Genomic DNA, 20,854 nt, shown 5'->3' on the forward strand with positions numbered 1-20,854 from the left:
TAACCCCAGAGAGTAACTTCTTATATATGAAGTTGCTAGTTTCCCTAAACTACTAATTAATGCATAATTATCCGGTAAGAAGTTTAGATATCAAGAGGAAAATTAGCATAGTGGTCTGATGCCTAAAGCTTACCTTTTTTTATATATATACAAAAGAGGAGGACTGAAGAAAGGATAGAGAAATACAGTAAATGTGTAAATATCAAGGTGCATGTGCATGTGTAAGTCTGTGTTTCTGAGGCAGTTGGAAGGATATAAGTGAAGGGAGAAAGAGGACTATATTAAGAGAGGCTGGAGAGGCATAGTGCTGAAAAAGACAGGGTGCTGAGCAGTAGCTTAAGCCACAATCTGCTGTTACATTTTTGTGTGATTACCCTGTTGGTTCCAGAAATCACATGTTTTGTGACCACTATTCTATAACATTACTGAGTTTTCTAGCAGTTGGCTGGATTCTTCCAGGAACTGTTAGGTCTGCAATTGCTTTGTTAGGCAAGCTGAACACAAGGCGGTCACTCAGTTCTATCAAAAATGAGGACAGCATTTCATGCAATGAATTTAGAAAAAGGGAAGAGTGAGGCAATTCTTTGTGCTACTTTGGATTCAGTGTAATTGGCTGTAAAAATGTCCATAGGATTTTCCCTTAGGAACAAGATACATTATAAACTGCTTGGCATTGCTAATATTTATAACATATGTTTTTTAATTTCAAGGAGGAATTTACTCTTACCATTTATCTCACCTAAAAACATGCAATGTTATTACTAAAACCATACTGGTACAAAGGTTGAGATAAATCATGTGGGCCGATGGTAATTTATAAATGCTAAACTGTAATCTGGCTTAGAGTTGTACCCAACAGCCTGCTGACATTCCCATGCACGACAGGAAAGCTCAAGCAACACTTTCTCAGAGAAGCTTTCTCCTGCACAAATTGGAAGGTTCTCAGAACACAGCCAGCTTGTCTGCTCCTGATGACTGTTAATGAGAACTCTGAATGGAGGACCAGCCTCCATTTTCTTTTCTTTTCTTTTTTTTTAAAGTTTCTATGTCATGTAAAATTTCCAGGGATTGGCTGAAGGAAGAATGCAGCTGAGGGTCAAAGTTCCGAAGTTACATCCTCTTTTTCTTGGGAGGCACAGAGCTGTGTCTGGAACCTCGGTTAGAGCCTCGGCCTGACCTGTGCACAGATGCCTTCCTCTTCCAGCTCATACTGCGACTCCATTCCTCTTCCTCCTCATAGCGACTTTCTCGGTCAGCTTTTCGGGCTTCTTCCTCCAGTTCATCCCAATCCTGTCCACTCTCTTCTTCACTGCCCAATGATTCCTTGGAATAATCTGATTCTTCAGCTTCTGATGAATAATCTTCCTCACTGTCCCCCTCCTCTTCTTCATAGTCATCTTCTGAAGGATTAAAAGTCTCATCTTCGATTTAAGACTCAAAATCCCCTTCCTCAGTATCACTCCCCTCACCCTTAGGTTCCGGGAAAGACCAACCACATTGTTCGAAGAAGCCCTCAGGGTCATCAACAATGGTCTTCATAATTGTAGTCCAGTTGAGAGACTGTACTCCTTCTGTGTACTTTAGGTCACAAGAATTCAACCATTCCTTGATGGGGTCAAGAGAGGCAACATGAATGGCGTTGATCGTTGTCACTTTCTTGCTGTAGTCCTTGTAGACGATTACTGTGTCAAAGTTCTTCTGGTGAAACTGGACTCGCTCCAAGTGAATCAGCTCCACTTCATCCAACGTCACCACAAAAGGTGGCCATTCTGTAGCATTTACCAGCACAATACTAGTGCGCTGAAGGAGGCAGGTACTCCTATAGGAGCTCTGTTAAATCCCAAGTCCCCAAAAAGCACTTCAAAGTCCAGTTCTTCCTTAGTTAGAGCCTCTACTTTCTCAATGAAATTTTTTAAGGCTGTTTTCAGTTTGTGCCTCATTTCTCATTCCATCTGCTCAGCCTAGAGGTCATCTCGGTCATGCACATGCTGAGGTTTCCCCAAGTCTGTGGTGATCTCCCGCACCTCTTTGCTCTCCCTTCCTGGACTCCATGGTCCTTTCATTTGGCCAGATCCCCTCTGAGCAAGACGAATAGTGATGCTACATGTCCTGACCAACGTTGTCCCAGTTAAGGTCTCCAAGAAATCCAAACACTAGGTCCTCTGTCAACCTTCCAACTACATTTCAGCCCACACTTGAGGTTTCTTTGCTGTAGACACAATTTCGCTGAACATAAAAGATCAGGAAAAGTGAGGGTGGTACTGAGAAGGATAACCATGGATAAAAATAACAGTATTTCAAAATGGGTCAAATAGGAGACCAGAGAAATGATTTCAAATGAGAAAATAATGAGGGTTATTATTGTTTGAGTCCTTAGGATGTGGTAGGAATTGTACTAAACATTTTACATCTAAGGTCTCATTTAGTCTTCAAACCAACTACCTATGAGGTAGGTTTTATTATTTTTCCCATCATACAACTATGGAAAGAGACCCAGAGAAGTCAAGTAACTTCAGGATTTCTGCCTAGTAAGTAAAGGAGTGGAAACGTGAATCCAGCTCGAGATGAAGTCAAAGATTTGACTTTTAACACTCTTGAGTATTGCTCTCATTAATTCTAGAATCAGCAATATTTCAATAATTATGTAAAAAATACAAGACTGTCTTAAATACTTGTATGGTATTTATTAACCCCTAATAATAGAGACTGTTCTTTTCAAAAGCCTTATTGAAAAGAAACCACTGACTGCAGTCTACTCCACATTTCTGCTGTTAACAATTTGGGGGATCCTTAGCAGAGGGGCCACACCACATGTTTGCTGTGCTCTGCACATCTTTTCCAGGCTCACCTGAGTCTGGAGGAGACCAGGCTGCATGAGGGAACTCACAGAGTTCCCCCAACTACTTAACTCTTTTAAAGATGCATTATCTAGAGAGCAGTATCATCACACATTGTTTTGTCATAATCCATTAGGAGGCTGTGTTGCAAGGAACTTATTATTAAAATAGAGTTCAAATCCTCAGACAAGAAATTTCAAAATGAATGAGAACAAAACAATTTTAAATTGACCATTCATTGAATACTTTAAAAGTGCTAAGAACTTTATAAATATCTCATTCTATTCTCATCAAATCTCTAAGATCTATGTTTTATTCATCCCCATTTTACAGATAAGAAAATGGTGCCTTGAAGAGGTTAAATAATTTGCCCCAGAGTCTTACAGTCATAAAGGTCAGAGCCTAGGCTGAAACCCAGAGCTATGGAGCTATAAAGTTTGACTCTTAACCTTGATCCCACACTACCTCTCACCAGCATGTGCTGATAGGTTTTCACAAGTGGTAGAAAAGGGATATTTGATAGAGAGCCACCAATTGGACATGTCATGAGTATGCACATGGGAATGTGTGGAACATGGGAGTTATTTACTGTGTGTGCCAAAGCGATATTAAAAAAAGACTAAAATCACTGTTCTCGAGGCAAAACAGAGGATTAAGAAATATAATTTATCATTGGTTTCATCATCTAATTCCTGGATAGCTTTGGAAAGTAATTCACCTCTGTTTCTTTAATTTACAATTAAGGAGAATATATGACATCTATCTTCCTCATAGGAATGTTTTAAGGAAAACTAAGATATGGAATAATCATTATAAATATTTCTCATTTGATAGATTAATGTATCAGTATCATGCCATGTTACGGAGTTTCAACTTTATTCTTTAAGCAATAAGTTGCTGGGGGAGATTTCCAGGGAGAAGCATAACATGACCAAATTGGCATGATGCAGAGGGGACACTGCTGAAATATGTAGAATGGATTGAAAAAAGTAAACTTTCTCTAAGTGTGTTGATGTGACAGCAAGGTTACAAAGTAGGTCTGAAGCAGAGGAGGCTGGGTGTGGGCTGAGTGTGGAAAGATGGGAAAGAAAATGGTCATGTAAGAGTGCACAGGGAGAAAAGAAGCATCTAGACCTGGGAGCCAGGCAGAGGATACTGCTTTACCTCACTGCTTTCTCACTGTTTTAGAAATATCAAAACAATATGATTACTTTGAATTCCAACCAGGAGACTTAAGATTTGATGGCAATATAAAATGGGTTTGCATTAATACACTTCTTAGAAACGAACAGTTAGAAAACAATTTTTTCAAGATCCTTTCTAGTTCTATGGAAAAAGGAAGACTTTTTAATGTTTTAGCTAATATCTGGAGAGGAGCATCACTTAGGGCAGTGTACAAAGCTATGCAACACTCTGACTACCAAGAAGATACAAATGCAAAGCTTCTCAGATTATTATTTTTACCATCTATCTCTCAGAAGAAATCAAATGAGAGTTTGAAAACGGATTACAAAATTTAGCTTTTGTGTGACCTTGACCAAGTTACTTAAATTCACTGACTCACAGTTTTCTCCGTTGTGAAATTGGAATAATCATAGTAATAGCTTTAGAGGGATTTTGTGAGTATTAAATGAGTACAATCTACCTATAGTCAGGGTTCATATTTTAGTATCAATACATTTTAGCTGTATGAGTATCAATGATTGTGTGTTTGAAGGAATTGTGTGCTATGAAAGACTGTGAAGGTCAAAGGAGACAGGACTCCATACACTGTGCTTGTACTTCTTTTGCTCTTCCCTAGATGATATCTACTCTTTTTAAAAGATATAAAACGATGCTCAACCTTGTTAATTATCAGGGAAATGCAAATCAAAAACCACAATACAATATCATCTCACACCTGTCAGAATGACTATCATCAAAAAGAACACAAATAACAAGTGTTGGTGAAGTTGTAGTGTAGAGAAATGGGAACCCTTGTACACTGTTGGTGGGAATGTAAATTGGTGCAGTCATTGTGGGAAACAGTATGGAGGTTCCTCAAAAAACTAAAAATAGAACTACCATATGACCCAGCAATTCCACTCCTGGTTGTGTATGTGAAAAAAGGCAAAAACACTAATTTGAAAAGACACAGGCACCCCAGAGTTCATAGAAGCATTATTTACAATTGCCAAGATATGGAAGCAACCTAAGTGTCCATCAATGGATGAATGGATAAAGAAGATGTGGTATATATATATATATATATATATATATATATATATATATATACACTACTTAGCCATAAAAAAAATGAAACTTTGCCATTTGCAACAACATTGATGGATTTGGAGGGTATTATGCTTAATGAAATAAGTCAGACAGAAAAAGACAAATACTGTATGATATCACTTACATGTGGAATCTAAAAAAAATAAAACAAGCTAGTGTATATAACAAAAAAGAAACAGACTCACAGATATAGAGAACAAACTAGTGGTTACCAGTGGGGAGAGGAAAAGGGGGAAGGGCAAGATAGGGCTAGAGGATTAATAGGTACAACCTATTATGTATAAAATAAATAAATTATGAGGATATAGTGTACAACACAGGGAATACAGCCAATATTTTATAATAACTATAAATGGAGTATAACCTTTAAAAATTGTAAATCACTATGTTGTACACCTGTAACATACAATATTATACATCAACTATGCTTCAATAAAAAAATTTTCTATCAGAAAAAATATTCTCTTTTCCATTTTCTGAAAGAGTTTGTGCAAAATTCATAGTTCTTCTTTCTTAAATATTTGATAGACTTCATCAATGAAGCTATCTGGGCTTGGAATTTTCTTTGTGGAAATAATTTTAATTATGAATCAATTTAATGTAATATATAGGGTAGACTTCCTATAGATACATAGGAAGACTAAATTAACATCGAATTATCTACTTTTATGGTTTGGATTTTAGAAAGAACTTTGAATCTCTTGAATTATAATAATTTTTAAGAAAAAATAATTAACATGCCACAGCTCCAAATCAGTACTGTGGCTAAAACAAGATGAAATAAAGAGTGATATTTAGAAAGGGGGTCTTAAATTCAGTAGAAATACTGATGCAAGAAGAGCCTTTTTTTAATGTTAAAAATGTCACTCTTGTTGCCCTTTCCACAAGAATGCTCTGTTTTATAGTGCATGCAAATTCCTTTAATCTAATTTATCTATTACAATAAAATCTCTGTCTGCTTTATTACTCCTCCTAGTACGGTAGGAACTGAAAGTCAGACGGCTCACCCTGTGTCACGTAGTGAGTCACAAGGTGGGAACTAAGTTTGGGGGTGGGGTCACAAGATCCGGCCAGTCTCTTAGCAGTGCCTTCAGCAAACTACTCATCACTGTTCTGAGCTGCTTGCTGCTCACAGCAGCGTCTTCCTCCCTCATCTGAGTTTTTCTCTGCTACCACATCTCTCATCCCTTTTCCCTGCCCGCACTGTTACTACAAAGGACAGACTCTGAGCGTCTTTATGCCCTACATATTAGGCTGTGTCAAAGGACACATATAAAAACCTGATTTGAAACCTGCTGTTGAACACTTTTGTTGACAGAGATAGATTCCTGATATGCCTGCTCTATTTACAGATAATTTCTCAGCCGTCCTGGTGTTTGCATTATTGTCTCAAGTCCCAGACAGATGCATCTCTTTGACCTAAGTCCTGTTCTCCTGTACTAACTTATTAGTCAAAGTGTGATCCCTCACAAGCGGTATCAATATCACCTGGGAACTTTTTAGAAATGTAGGTTCTCAATCCCTCCAAGGTATGGGGCCCAGCAATCCATGTTTTAAAAAGCTTTCCACGTGATCCTGACACACACAAAGGTTTGAAAACTACTGTTATAGCTGCAATAGGGGAGGAGGAAGCAGAATTTGGCCTTTTTGGTTCCAGAGTGGAACCAATGCTCACATGATGGATTAACAAAAAAGAAGATGTTCAGATGTTGAATAGCAAAAAAGAAAAGAAAAGAAAAGAAAAAAGCCTATGTCTACTGTACATTTTTTACAACCATCAATTTCAGGAAGACTTAGAATTTACTTAATATAAAAGAAATAGCGTTGGTGGTATAGTAGTGAGCATAGCTGCCTTTCAAAAAAAAATACTAGAACAATTCGAGCTCAATTACACAGCTCACTACATTCCCTATTCTACTACCTCTGCTTTCAACAGTAAATACCTGATGTCCATTTCGATTTCAACAGTAAATATTTGATGCAAGATGAACATGATCTCACATCTGACATATGAAAGTAGCTTTGATTATTGGGTTGTTTTAATATCACCTATTGTTTGAAGCTTTGTCTACAGCTCAGATGAATATGAGGTGCTGCCTTTCCTGACAGCTATTTCTGCAGAGTTTACAGGATTAACCAAATAAATACTTGATTTTGATTCAGCTAACTGACATCCCAAAATATCCATTGGTTGGTCCTATTTGACCTCATCAATCTCCAAACCAAAATGATGTTATGTACACAACTCTATTTACTTTGGTGTGCAATGAATCATCTTTCTACTTGAAAATAGTAACACTAGTATTGGTTTTGTTAGGTAATATTTATTGAGTGCTTGCTACCTACTAGGCACTGCTTTGACTTTACACGTATTCAGTCATTTATTATCACAACCCCACCACATAGGTACTAATTTATCCCTACTTTCATTAAGGCGATTTAGAAAAAGTGAGATTAAATAATTTCAACACACAGTGAGGTATCACCTCGCACTGGTCAGAATGACCATCATCAAAAAATCTACAAACAATAAATGTTGGAGAGGGTGTGGAGAAAAGGGAACCCTCTTGCACTGTTGGTGGGAATGTAAATTGATACAGCCACTATGGAGAACAGTATGGAGGTTCCTTAAAAAAACTAAAAATAGAGCTACCGCATGACCCAGCAATCCCACTACTGGGCATATACCCTGAGAAAACCAGAATTCAAAAAGAAACATATACCACAATGTTCATTGTAGCACTATTTACAATAGCCAGGACATGGAAGCAACCTAAATGTCCATCTACAGATGAATGGATAAAGAAGATGTGGCACATATATACAATGGAAATATTACTCAGCCATAAATAGGAATGAAATTTAAAAAAAAAAAAAGGAATGAAATTGAGCTATTTGTAGTGAGGTGGATGGACATAGAATCTGTCATACAGAGTGAAGTAAGTCAGAAAGAGAAAAACAAATACCGTATGTTAACGCATATATATGGAATTTTAAAAAGCGGTACTGATGAACCTAGTGGCAGTGCAGGGATAAAGATGCAGACGTAGAGAACAGACTTGAGGGCATGGGGGGCGGGGGGGAAGGGGAAGCTGGGATGAAGTGAGAGAGTAGCATTGACGTATATACACTACCAAATGTAAAATGGATGGCTAGTGAGAAGCTGCTGCATAGCACAGGGAGATCAGCTCGGTGCTCTGTGACGACCTAGAGGGATGGGATAGGGAGGGTGGGAGGGAGGCTCAAGAGGGAGGGGATATGGGGATATATGTATACATAAGCTGATTCACTTTGTTGTACAGCAAAAACTAACGCAACATTGTAAAACATTTATACTCCAATATAGATGTGGAAAAAAATAATAATTTCAGCAAAGTCACACAGCTAATAAGTGGTGGAGCTGGGATTTTATTCTAGGCAGTTGACTTCACACTAGGCATACAACCATAAGGTAACCACTGTCCCAGTGTTTCTGGGACTGAGGGGTTTCCTGGGATGCAGGACTTTCAGTGCTAAAACTGGGATAACCCCAGGCAAACCGGGATGGTTGGTCACACTGCAACTATTATGCTGCAAAATGTATTTATGTCCTTTCTCCCCTCTTGAGTGGCATGTGAAATATATCGAGCTAATGGCTGACTTCCATAGTTCCAGGAAACAGTAGACCCATGTGTCTGTACAGGGGCACAAGGCTCTTAGGTGTCTCTACTCCATTTCCATCATTCCATTCCAGAGTGCCCATTACTCAAGGTCATCACTTAATGTCCCCTTTCAGGAGATAGGATCCAATCTAAAGAGCTTTGCTGTTCCAGAGATGTCCCTGGATTTCCCCAAATATTCCACTAAAAACTAGGGTAAAAGATTCTAAGAATTTGCTTCAATATAAATTGCCCCATTGTTTTTCTTCAAAAGAACATAAAACTCTTTAACAAAAACTCCAGCTCATTAGTTTCAAGTTTGTAATAAGGAATTATAAAGGGACAACCCAACAAGGAATTGGAGAGGGAACAAGGAAAGGAAGATAGAAGAGCTAGAAAATTTAGTGGGGATTTAATTTACTTCGTAGTTTAAGACTGAGGAAGGTAGCACACACAATGTTCCTCAAACACACACAAAATTTCACAGTTACATAGAAGGGAGTGCATGAGGTCATCAGGAAGACCCACCTGCAGACTAGTGTCAATAATTCTCACCTCCAAACCTCAGGAAGGACCAACTCTCAGCCTCCTAATGTGAAACTGTGGGAAATTCCTTCATGATAGTGAACCCTCTATTAACTGAGCTATCTATAATAGTTAGATATGTAAATACTGATATTTAAAAGAAAGGATCCTTAACTAATTTATTCTGTCCCCATTCTTATCCCCACAGGCAATCTCTTTAATTGTTTACCTGTTTCTTATAGTAGTTATGTCTTTAAATGGTTATTATCTCTAGATAAAAGCCTCACACAGCTAGTTCTAGATTTTCCAGTTTTTCATATTATCTATTGACATCCTTCTCTATCTGTAGAGCTATGTTGTTTTGGTTAATAAGAAGAAAAGAGAGGACCTGAGAGGTCCTTGGATCACACCTTGAGAACTGCTACTCTAGTTCTTTGATAATTCCTCCTTTCAATTTTACTATCCTCTATTTCTGGAATTTCATAGTTATATGTTGGATCTAATATACTCATATTCCATAACTCTGAATTTTTCCCCTCTATCTTACAACTCTTAATCCTTTTGTATTACTTTCTAGAACATTTTTTCAATTTAAATTTTTACTGATTCATTGATTTTTGGGTGGAAAGAATGTCAAAGAGGTCTTTCTGTTTTCTGATTATTACTTAGTATATTCTTTCCTTCCTTCCTTCTTTCCTTCCATCCTTCTTCCCTTCCTTCCTTCCTCTCTCTCTCTCATTCTTTCTTTCCTTCATCATAACAACTGATGGAAAATTTTGGTGAAACTTTCTAAAGATACCAATGGGAGTTAAAAAAATTTTTTTTTATACTCCCTGTTTTGTTTTTTTTCTTCCAGTTTTCTCAATGGTCATTTTTAAGAATGAGGCAACAGAAAGCTGATTGAGAGGCCTGGGTATGTGTGTGGGACTTGTCAATTAACTCTGAGATGACTGGACAAGAATCAGTCATCTCACTGGAGACACCTAAATGCCTGAATGGGGTGGACATTGATATCTTTATAGAAAAGCCTTTTACTTCTGGCTTGTGGTGGAAGTAATGAACATGGTATATCCAAATCCTGAGACAGTCTAGAGATCTTTGGGGATGATCAGCAACCTTTTGACTGTATTTTTTTCTGAGTCTATGCTACACAGTGCTGCCTCTCTCCTACTTCATCAGTTTCCTTTTCTCCATCTGTTTCCTAATTCCTTGAAATCTGTCTACATCTCATGCTGACAGGTATTATTACTCCATCATTTTTACTGTAAATGCAGTATATTTATTCTGTTATATTTAAGCAGAGCCATGATCTATTTTACCTTTATATTTACAATTACTGGTGATAATGCTCTGCATTTACTTATTTTCAAAGCACCTTCACATTCGTTATGTTATTTTATCCCTATAATGCTCTCCAGGGGAAGTTAGAACAATAGGTATTTTCATGTCTGGTCTCCGGATGATAAAATCAAATGCAAGATAAGTTAAGCATCTCATTCAAAAATATTCAAGGAATTAAAGACAAAATTGAAAGTAGGACCTGGGTCTTCTAATTTCTAGTTTGCTTTCCAGTAAGCCAAACTGCCTTTTGCAAGGACAGCTCAATTTAAATTCTGGCCATGCCATTTACTTGATGAGTAACAACTAGAGTTTTGGTTTCTGCAATTGTAATTGGATTATTGTAGGATAATAATCACCCTACTTATGTATTCATCACAGAATTGCTATGATTGATAAAATGAGACAATATTTGTGAAATTGTCTTATAAACTATATAGCTTAATACGCATATTAAGTATAAATTTCCTACATAATAAAGTAACTTGCATATACTTTAAACGTTTTTTCTTTTCAAATTAGACTTGTGGAAAAGATATTATATTCATATGATTCCAAAATCAAAAGAGTAAAAAAGAACAAAACAGGGAAAGAATTGCTTCCACAGCTGCCTCAATCCGTGTTCTTATCTCCTAGGAATGTGTACGAGTAACTATTTCCACGTAGCCCTGTGTTGTCAAGTTTCTGGAATAATCATGGCTGCTCTGGTTACCTATTGGCTATATTTCAAAAACCATGCTAAGTCAGCCCTTAATGGCTTAAAACAATAGAATCATTTAATTGACTCACAAATTTTCAATTTCACCAGAACATAGTGAGGACACTCATCTCTGCTCCATGCAGTGTCAGCTAGGACAGCTCAACTGGAGCTGGAGGGTCTCCTTCCAAGATGGCGTACTCTCATAGCTGGCAAGCTGGTACTGGCTGTTGGTTCCTGTCTACACGGGCATCTCTACTGGGAGGCTTGTGCTTCCTCACAGTATGGTGATTGGGTTCTAAGAGAAAGAGACAGTATGTGGAAATCTCCAGTGTCTAGAAGCTCTGGCCCAGAAACTGGCACTGAAACACCTCTACTGTATTCTGTTTGTCAGAACATTAAGACCCCAGATATAAGGGAAAGTGACACCGCCTGATGGGAAGAATGCCAAATAATTCTGGGGCCATGTTTTGAGACCACAAGTATGTTAATGTTTGAATTAGTATTTCTTTATTATGAGTGCAGATGAACAGCTTTTTACAAATCTAGAGTTTGTTTATATTGCCTTTGCTTTACTGTCTATTCATATCCTTTTCTTATTTTTTCCCTATTTGTTCAGTAGACATTTTCTTATTTATTTCAAAGACAGTTTTATATGTGGAAGGTGAGTCTTTCCTTTGTGATATGAGTCACAGATAATTTTCTCACTTTTTCACTTGTCTTTTTAATTTGCTTATAATATTTTTACCCCATGCCTTAGTTTTTTTAATGTAGTTGAATTTTACAGTCTTTTGTTTTATGCCTTATAGATTTGAGTCTATAATTTTAAAAACTTCCTCCTTTATAGGAGTTTACTTGTATTTTTATATTATATTTGTATTGTTTTATTTTTTACATTTAAAACATTGATTCATTCAGAGTTATTTATCAGGATATATGCATGAGTTATGTTCATTTTTCAAAATGAACTTGAGAATCACCTCTATTAGATATAATCCCTCGATCAAAAAATAAAAAGAACAATAACAACAACAATGATAAACAGTTGGCATTTTTATTGGGATCATGCTAAATTAACAAATTGACTTAGAGAGAATTGACGTTTATACAATGAATGTGCCTATCAAAGAACATGGTACATTTTCTCATTTCTTCAAGTATTATTTTGTGCCTTCAGAAGTGTTCAAAACTGTTTTCTCATATAGGTTTTTTGTATTAGTTTTAAATGTTTTCTTATTTATTATATTTATTGATACTACAAATGGAATTTGTTCTTCTATGTCCTATTGCCATATGCATAAAGCCCATTGATTTGCCATTATTAAATTCGTGCATCATTATATTAATAAATTTCTTTATTGTTTGAAGTAATTTTAGTTTAATTATCTTGTAGTTTTTAAGAATGAAATAATATTTTCAGTTAAGATAATTTTAGCTTTTCCTGTTAACTTCTGAACCTCTAATTTCTTTTTCTTTTCTTAAATGCATTTGTTAATATCTTAGTCCAATTTAAATTGAAATGTGACAGTAGACATTGTTTAATTTTTTCTGGATATCAACAGAATATTTCTTGAGTGTTCCCATAAAACATGATGGCTCAGTGTTTTGTTTTTGTTTTTGTTTTAACATTGTTGATGATGATCATATGCATTTTCTTCTTGGTTCTATAATATGACGATACAGGTCATAATATTAACTTAACTTATATTTCTAGAATAAAGCCATTTGGTAATGATCTACTATTTTTTAAGGAACTACTGAGGTTTTCTTTTATTGAGGAATAGTTGATTTACAATATTATATTAGTTTCAAGTATACAACATAGTGATTCAATATTTATATAGATTACACTCTAAAGTTATCAGAAAATAATGGGTATATTTCCCTGTGCTGCCCAATATATCCTTGTTGCTTATTTATTTTATACATAGTACTTTGTATATCTTAATACTATACCCCAATCTTGATCCTCCTCCCTTTCCTCTCCCTACTGGTAACCACTGGTTTGTTCTCTACATCTGTAAGTCTGTTTCTGTTTTGTTATATACATTCATTTGTTTTATTTTTAAGATTCCACATATAAATGATAACACAGAGTATTTGTCTTTCTCTGCCTGACTTGTTTCACTAAGCATACTACCCTCTAGATCCATCCATGTTGCTGCAAATGGCATTATTTCATTCTTTTTTATGGCTGAGTAATATTTCATTGTATATATAAAGAGAGCATATCTTTATCTATTCATCTGTTGATGGACACTTAGGTTGCTTCCATATCTTGGTTATTGTACATAATGCTGCTAAGAACATTGGAGTGCATGTATCTTTTAAAATTACTGGTTTCATTTTCTTCAGATATATCCCCAGCAGTGAAATTGCTGGTAGTTCTATTTTTAGTGTTTTGTGGAACCACCTTACTGTTTTCCATAGTGGCTGCACTAATTTACATTCCCACCAACAGTGTACAAGTGTTCCCTTTTCTCCACATCCTTGCCATCATTTGTTATTTGTAGACATTCACACATTCTGGCAGGTGTGAAGTGATATCTCATTGTGGTTTTGATTTGCAGTTTTCTGATGATTAGTGGTATTGAACATTTTTCATGGGCTTGTTGGTCATCTGTACATCTTCTTTAGAAAAATTTCTATTCAGGTCTTCTGTCCATTTTTAAATTGAGTTGTTTGGTTTTTTTGGTATTGAGTTGTATGAGCTGTTTATATATTTTGGATATTAACCTCTTATTGGTCATATCGTTTGCAAATATTTTCTCCCATTCAGTAGGTTGTCTTTACATTTTGTCAATGGTTTCCTTTGCTGTTCAAAGCTTCTAAGTTTAATGAGGTCCCCTCCAAAAAAAGTATTGCCATGATTTATGTCAAAGACTGTTCTGCCTCTGTTCTCTTCTAAGAGTTTTATGGTTTCCAGTCCTACATTTAGATCTTTAATACATTTTGAGTTTATTTTTGTATATGATGTGAGAAAATATTCTAATCTCATTATTTTACATGTAGCTGTCCAGTTTTCCCAGCACCACTTATTGAAGAGACTATCTTTTCTCCATTGTATATTCTTGTCACTTTTGCCACAGATTAATTAACCATAAGTGTGTGGCTGTATTTCTGAGTTCACCATTCTGTTGCATTGATCTATGTGTCTGTTTCTGTTCCAGTATTATGCTGTTTTAATTGCTGTAGTTTTGTGGTATAGTCTGAAGTCAGGGAGCATGATACCTCCAGCTTTGTTCTTTCTTCTCAAGGTTGCTTTGGCAACTTGGGGTCTTTTATGGTTACATATAAATTTTAGGATTATTTGTTCTAGTTCTGTGAAAAATGTCATATTTAATAGGGGTTGCAATCAATCTGTAGATCCTTTGGGTAGAATTTTAACAATACTAATTCTTCCAATCCAAGAACAAAGGATACCTTAGTTTGCAGCACAGGGGATCTCTCATTGAGACACACGAGCTCAATAGTTGCAGAGCACAGGCTTAGTTCCTCCGTGGCATGTGGGATCTTAGTTCCCCGACCAGGGATCGAACCTGCACCCCCTGCATTGGAAGGCGGATTCTTTACCACTGGACTACCAGTGGAGTCCCTATCTTTCAATTTTTAAATCACCTTCAGTTTCCTTCATCAGTGCTTTATGATTTTCAGAGTATTGATTTTTCATCTCCTTGGGTAAAATTTTTGCTAGGTATTTTATTCTATTTGATGTGATTTTTTTTTTTAATTTATTTATTTATTTTTGGCTGTGTTGGGTCTTCGTTTCTGTGCGAGGGCTTTCTCTAGTTGCGGCAAGCGGGGGCCACTCTTCATCGCGGTGCGCGGGCCTCTCATTATCGTGGCCTCTCTTGTTGCGGAGCACAGGCTCCAGATGCGCAGGCTCAGTAATTGTGGCTCACGGGCCTAGTTGCTCCGCGGCATGTGGGATCTTCCCAGACCAGGGCTCGAACCCATGTCCCCCTGCATTGGCAGGCAGATTCTCAACCACTGCGCCACCAGGGAAGCCCTGATGTGATTTTAAACAGGATTGTTTTCTTGCTTTCTCTTTCTGATATTTTATTGTTAGTGTAAAGAAATGCAACAGATTTCTATGTATTAATCTTATATCACAAAACTTTGCTAAATTCATTTATTAGTCCTAATAGTTTTGGTGGAGATTTTAGAGTTTTCTATATATTGTATTATGTCATACAATATACTTCCTTCCAATTTTACTTCTTCCTTTTCCATTTGGATGCTTTTTATTTATTTTTCTTATCTGATTGCTGTGCCTAGGCTTCATCTCTGCTCAATGGCCATCACACCCTATCCAGGGTGGGAGTGGGTCCCAAGTTGCTGGAGTAGGAGCCCTGACTGTTGGGTTTGAGCTGGCTCTGTTCACTTTAAGTGTGTGCTCTCCCCTCTCCCAGAACTGGCATCTTCAACCCAGAAGGGAGTAGTGCTGGAGCAAGAGAGGGGCTGGTGCAAGTGCTCAGCATGGATCTGGGCATGGACAGTGGCTGCCCTGGTCACATTCAGTGACCTGGATGGCTTCTGATGTGCTGCCTGTTTAAGCACCAGTAGTGACTGTCCCCCGCTCTGCTCAGATGCCACTCCAGGTCTGAGCTGCCTTTATCCCTCACAGCTGAGCTCTCCCCTCAGCTGCTGCCACTCTTGTCCCAGTGTAGAGCTGTGTCATGAAACAGGCGGGGGCCAGAACAGATGCTTAGCTCAGGCTGGAGCATTCTCCAGAGAGGCTGCGGGAAACCTGCAGTTTCAATCTGCCCCCCACCCTGTTACAGGAATAAGCAAGCACGTGCGTGCTCCTCACGAGTGGAGTCCAGGCTTCCCTCAGCCCGTCTGTTAGTCCCTGCCCCTCCAACAAAGCAAGGGGACTTGTCTTACCTGTGTCAGACCCCAGGGCTGTGAAGCCCAGTATGTGGCTTGAACTGTTCACTCCCCAGGGAGAATCTCCACCCAAGCAATGTTCCCCTTCTTCTGAGTCCCCTCCCAGGGGCACAGTTAGCAACCTGATTCCTTCTCCTCCCTTTCTACCCGATTCCATGTGTTCCTTTCTTATAGCCCTGGTTGTACAGGAATCTTTCTTCCAGCCTCTGGTTAGTTTTTGTTCCACGGGTAGATGTATGATTGATACATTCATGGGGGGAGGTGAGTTCTACATCCTTCTACTCTGCCATCTTGGTCTCCTCTCAGGAACTACTGAGTTTTATTTGCTAATATTTTATTTTGGATTTTGAACTTTATTAATAAATGAGATTGATTTATAGATTTCCTTGTTTGTGATCTTTGTCATTCCTTTGGTATAAATGCTTTACTTGCTTTATTAAATGCACTTAGGGACTTTTCTCCTTCTCTATAATCTGAAACAATTTAAATAACATTGGAATTATATGTTCTCTAAAGATTTTATAGAATTCTCCCAGGAAAACGTTTGAAGAAACAAAAGTAACTTTTGGACTACTTTATTTCTTTTTTGGAAATCTATCTGCCTAGATTTTTTTTCTAATCTTTTGGTTAAGTTTTGGTAAGTTATATTTTTCAAAATATTCTTTATGTTATTCAGGTTTTCCAAGTTATTTGCATAGAATTAAACAAACAAACAAAAACCCCCAAACCTCATGATTTTTTAAATTTCCCCTTTTTCTGTGAATCTACCTTACCATTGTGGTCTGAAAGTTTTATAAGCTCATTTGCATGAACTGAAAGATTAAATTATTTCTATTTTTATTTCCAGTTTTTGAAAGAACAATTTCCAGTAAAATGTTAAGCTTCTGGGCTTTATTTAATTCTTGCCACAAGAATCTATCTATCTATCTGCATGATAGATTTATTCAGATGATAATTCTATTCTCTTATGAATATTAAAGTCTACTTTAACTGGATTTAAGTGAAATTCTTTCCTAGAAGGACATCTTGGTGATGATGTACTGAGTATTTTAACCATTCAAAAACGGTCACAAGCTCTTTACAATCCCTCCAGAGAGTGCATAAGAAGACATAACTCATGCTGTAAACAACACTTTGACAGTATGAAAATGGCCCTTATGCATTGAAGAATTAGTTCAATTAATACCAGTCTTCAATTAAGTAAGAAATTTTACTTTAAAATCCAGCTAGTGTTCGCTTTTGATTGTTTATTCCATAACATTTGCTGTCTTTTAAATGAATTCAGCAAGCTGCCAGCCTGTTCCTCACGTTAATTTTTTCAAGCATTTGATATGTTGCCAGAGCATGTTCTGCCATTACAAAATCATTCATAACAGGTTTTCAACAAAAGGGAGTTTCTAAGAAGGGAGAAAGAAGGGAAGGGAGAAAAAGAAAGAGGGAGAGAGAGAGAATGACAAACCAAGGACAAATCCTATGAAATCCCTTCTGTTCACATTTTTTTATTGTTTCTTGCCTTATTTTGCCATCCCAGTAACATTTGTTAAGAATGTGATAATACATTAAAGACTACTATATCTTAATATCACTTCAATAACAACTTTCATAAATTCTTCAATTTTAACTTAGGACTCTTAAAGAAGGATAGATGTCCACAGCAGCAAAATTGACAGAGGTGCCCTTTAAAAGAACCAGGAACGACATCTTCAGTGCACTGGTCACGTCAGCTCTTTTCTGAGCACATTGATCAGGGATACAAAGCAATGACAGGAATTGTTATTGACTTTCTCAGTGAACTTTTCAGGCTGAAGGGCATTCTGTGGAAGATGCAGAAATGATGGAAGGTTAGCAATTATTTTAGCTTCACGGTTAGATTATCTGTGGTCTTGTTTAAGTTGATCATAGTGATTGTTTTCTTCATTAGGCAATCAAAGCAAGAAAGAAAATGTTCCTTAACCAATAGAAGCAGATAAAATATTTTCCAAACCTTCTTTTGGAAGAATATATTGAAAAGAAGAAGCTAATTTACAAATAAATGGGACTAAATACAACTTGTAATTGTTAGCTGATAGATGCCCTGGCTTCAGCCCTGATGGCCAGGTTGGTGGGTTTCTTCATTAGAGTTCACCAAAAAAAATTTATATCTTGCCTACTATGAAGAGATGAGAGTGTAGGAAATAAATGATGAAAAAAACCCAATGGTTTGTTTTTCATTTTCTTTTTTCTTTTTTTTTCTTTTTTCCTTTTAAATGTTAGTAGGGCTTCCCTGGTGGCGCAGTGGTTGAGAATCTGCCTGCCAATGCAGGGGACACTGGTTCGAGCCCTGGTCTGGGAGGATCCCACGTGCCGCGGAGTGACTAGGCCTGTGAGCCACAACTACTGAGCCTGCGCGTCTGGAGCTTGTGTTCCGCAACAAGAGAGGCCGCGACAGTGAGAGGCCCGCGCACCGCGATGAGAGTGGCCCCCGCTCGCCTCAACTAGAGAAAGCCCTCACACAGAAACGAAGACCCAACACAGCCAAAAATTAATTAATTAATTAATTAATTTTAAAAAATGTTAGTAGTTAGATAATTACACTTAAATATTGATTGGCTCCTTTTCATGCACAAAAAGGACAGTATTATACTTAAATGTCAATCTCATTCTCTGAACTATGTCTTTTTATGAATAATTCTTTCTCCTCATTTTTAGAAGTTTAGAAATTTGCTCCAAAATTTATATTAATAAAGATTTTACATTAATTAATGATTTACATTATTTTTAATCATTTGTATCTCTGTAAGAATCTGACAAAATCTTATGCTTACAGGTGACTATTATTCAATAATGACAAAAATAGAAATGATATTCTCAAGAGGTTTATAATTAATTTCAGGAGTGTTTTCAGCTTAGTTCCCTGCATCTCAGTAACCTCATCTACAAAATAAAAAGATTTGGATGAATAATTTTGAGGGATAATTCTGTTCCTAAAATATCTCTTTCTTATATTTATATAGTTTAAATAGGCTATTTTTTTCTTCTTTAACTTGGTAGCCCACTTTAATTGGCACCTGAAGCAAGATTTTCTTTCAATATTTATGGTGTTTCACTATCAACTTTTTCTGTAATTATATGCCCACATTTTATTTTATTTTTTTAAATTGTGATATAATTGACATAGAAGTTTATATTAGTTGCAGGTATACAACATAATGATTTGATGTATGTGTTTATTGAAAAATGATCACCACAATAAGTTTAGCTAACATCCATCGGCACACAGTTATAATTTTTTTTCCTGTGATAAAAACTTTTAAGATCTACTCTCTTAGCAACTTTCAAATACACAATGCCTATTATTACCTGTAGTACCAGATTTTAAAGGACACTATCTATTCCCATCTCTTTGGCCATAGAAGATATTTCCTTTTGATGATCCATAAGTTGGCAAACCACTGATGAATTTTGATCATTTATCCAAAGTGTGTTTCTCTCTCCATTGAGGTAAAGTTCATTTATTCACTTCTGACATTTGTCACAGAACAGACATCCATGCTTCAGAAGGTCCAGAGAGCAACCAAATTGTTCATAGTGATGTGGAGATGGCTGTCATGCAAACAGACAACAACGTTTAGGAATCAGTCTGGAAAGATGATTTGCTGAGCAGTTAAATTTGATAATTTGTTAAAAATTAGAAAACTAAAGTTGATAATCACAGGAAGAGGGCACAAGAGATAAGTATAACCATTCAGTGATAATAGTGTGATATTGAGAGGAAACATTTTCACTGTTACTCCATGAAGTACACCCTTATCTAGTTTTCATTTCCATGGCTGGAGCTCTCAGGGATCAAGCCAGTTACAGTAGAAGTCGAAGCCAACACTGAAACTCAAAAAAGTAAATGTAGGGAAACTAAAAGGAAGAATTACAATACCCAACCTAGACTAGTACTTTACTTGCAAAATGTGGCAAATACTGTAGTCTGTCCCCCTGTATTTGTTCTCCCTTTCTTTCATGGTAATTGAAAGAAATTACCAAAATGGAAATCTACATTTTCTTTCTGTTGGGCAAATGGTTTTGGACATTAAAACTGGGTTTCCCAGCCTTCCTTGCGGTTTGGTGTGGTCATGTGATTAGGTTCTTAGATGAGATGGGAGTGGAAGTTTGCTCTGGCAGCTTCTCTAATCCTCCTTATGAATAAGCTCAGACACACCTGCCCCTGCTTGTCTCTTCCTCCTTCCTACTGCCTGGAACACAGCTGTGATGGCTGTACCACGAAGATACAGGCACACACGATGGAAGTAGCCTGGTGAGCGGGCAAAGGCTGGGTCACCGTGGATTAGTGCTGCCATATCAACCCTGCCTTGCGCACCTCTGGACTTTACATGAAAGGTATAAAATTTTATCTTGTTTAAGCCATTGGTATTCTGGGACTCTGCAACATGTAGTGAAACCCAATCTCAACAAATATGTATGGCAAGTCAAAATATAATGAAATTTTGGGAATTCCCTGGCTGTCCAGTGGTTAGGACTCCATGCTTTCACTGCACAGGGTACAGGTTTGATCCCCGGTTGGGGAACTAAGATCCCACAAGCTGCACAGACAGCACAGCCAAAGAAAAGAAAGAAAAAAGTATACATATAATGAAATTTTGTAAAAGATTTATGTGTGTGACAGA

General features: G+C 37.0%; 1 pseudogene; it reads right to left on the bottom strand.

The window, feature by feature from the left end:
* Positions 1-1,110: 1,110 nt before the first annotated feature.
* On the bottom strand, positions 1,111-20,527 carry LOC103015496 (FACT complex subunit SPT16-like; annotated as a pseudogene).
* Positions 20,528-20,854: the final 327 nt, after the last annotated feature.

The sequence above is a fragment of the Balaenoptera acutorostrata genome, chromosome 17 (genome assembly GCF_949987535.1).
Source record: "Balaenoptera acutorostrata chromosome 17, mBalAcu1.1, whole genome shotgun sequence".
NCBI classification, from domain to species: Eukaryota; Metazoa; Chordata; class Mammalia; order Artiodactyla; family Balaenopteridae; genus Balaenoptera; species Balaenoptera acutorostrata.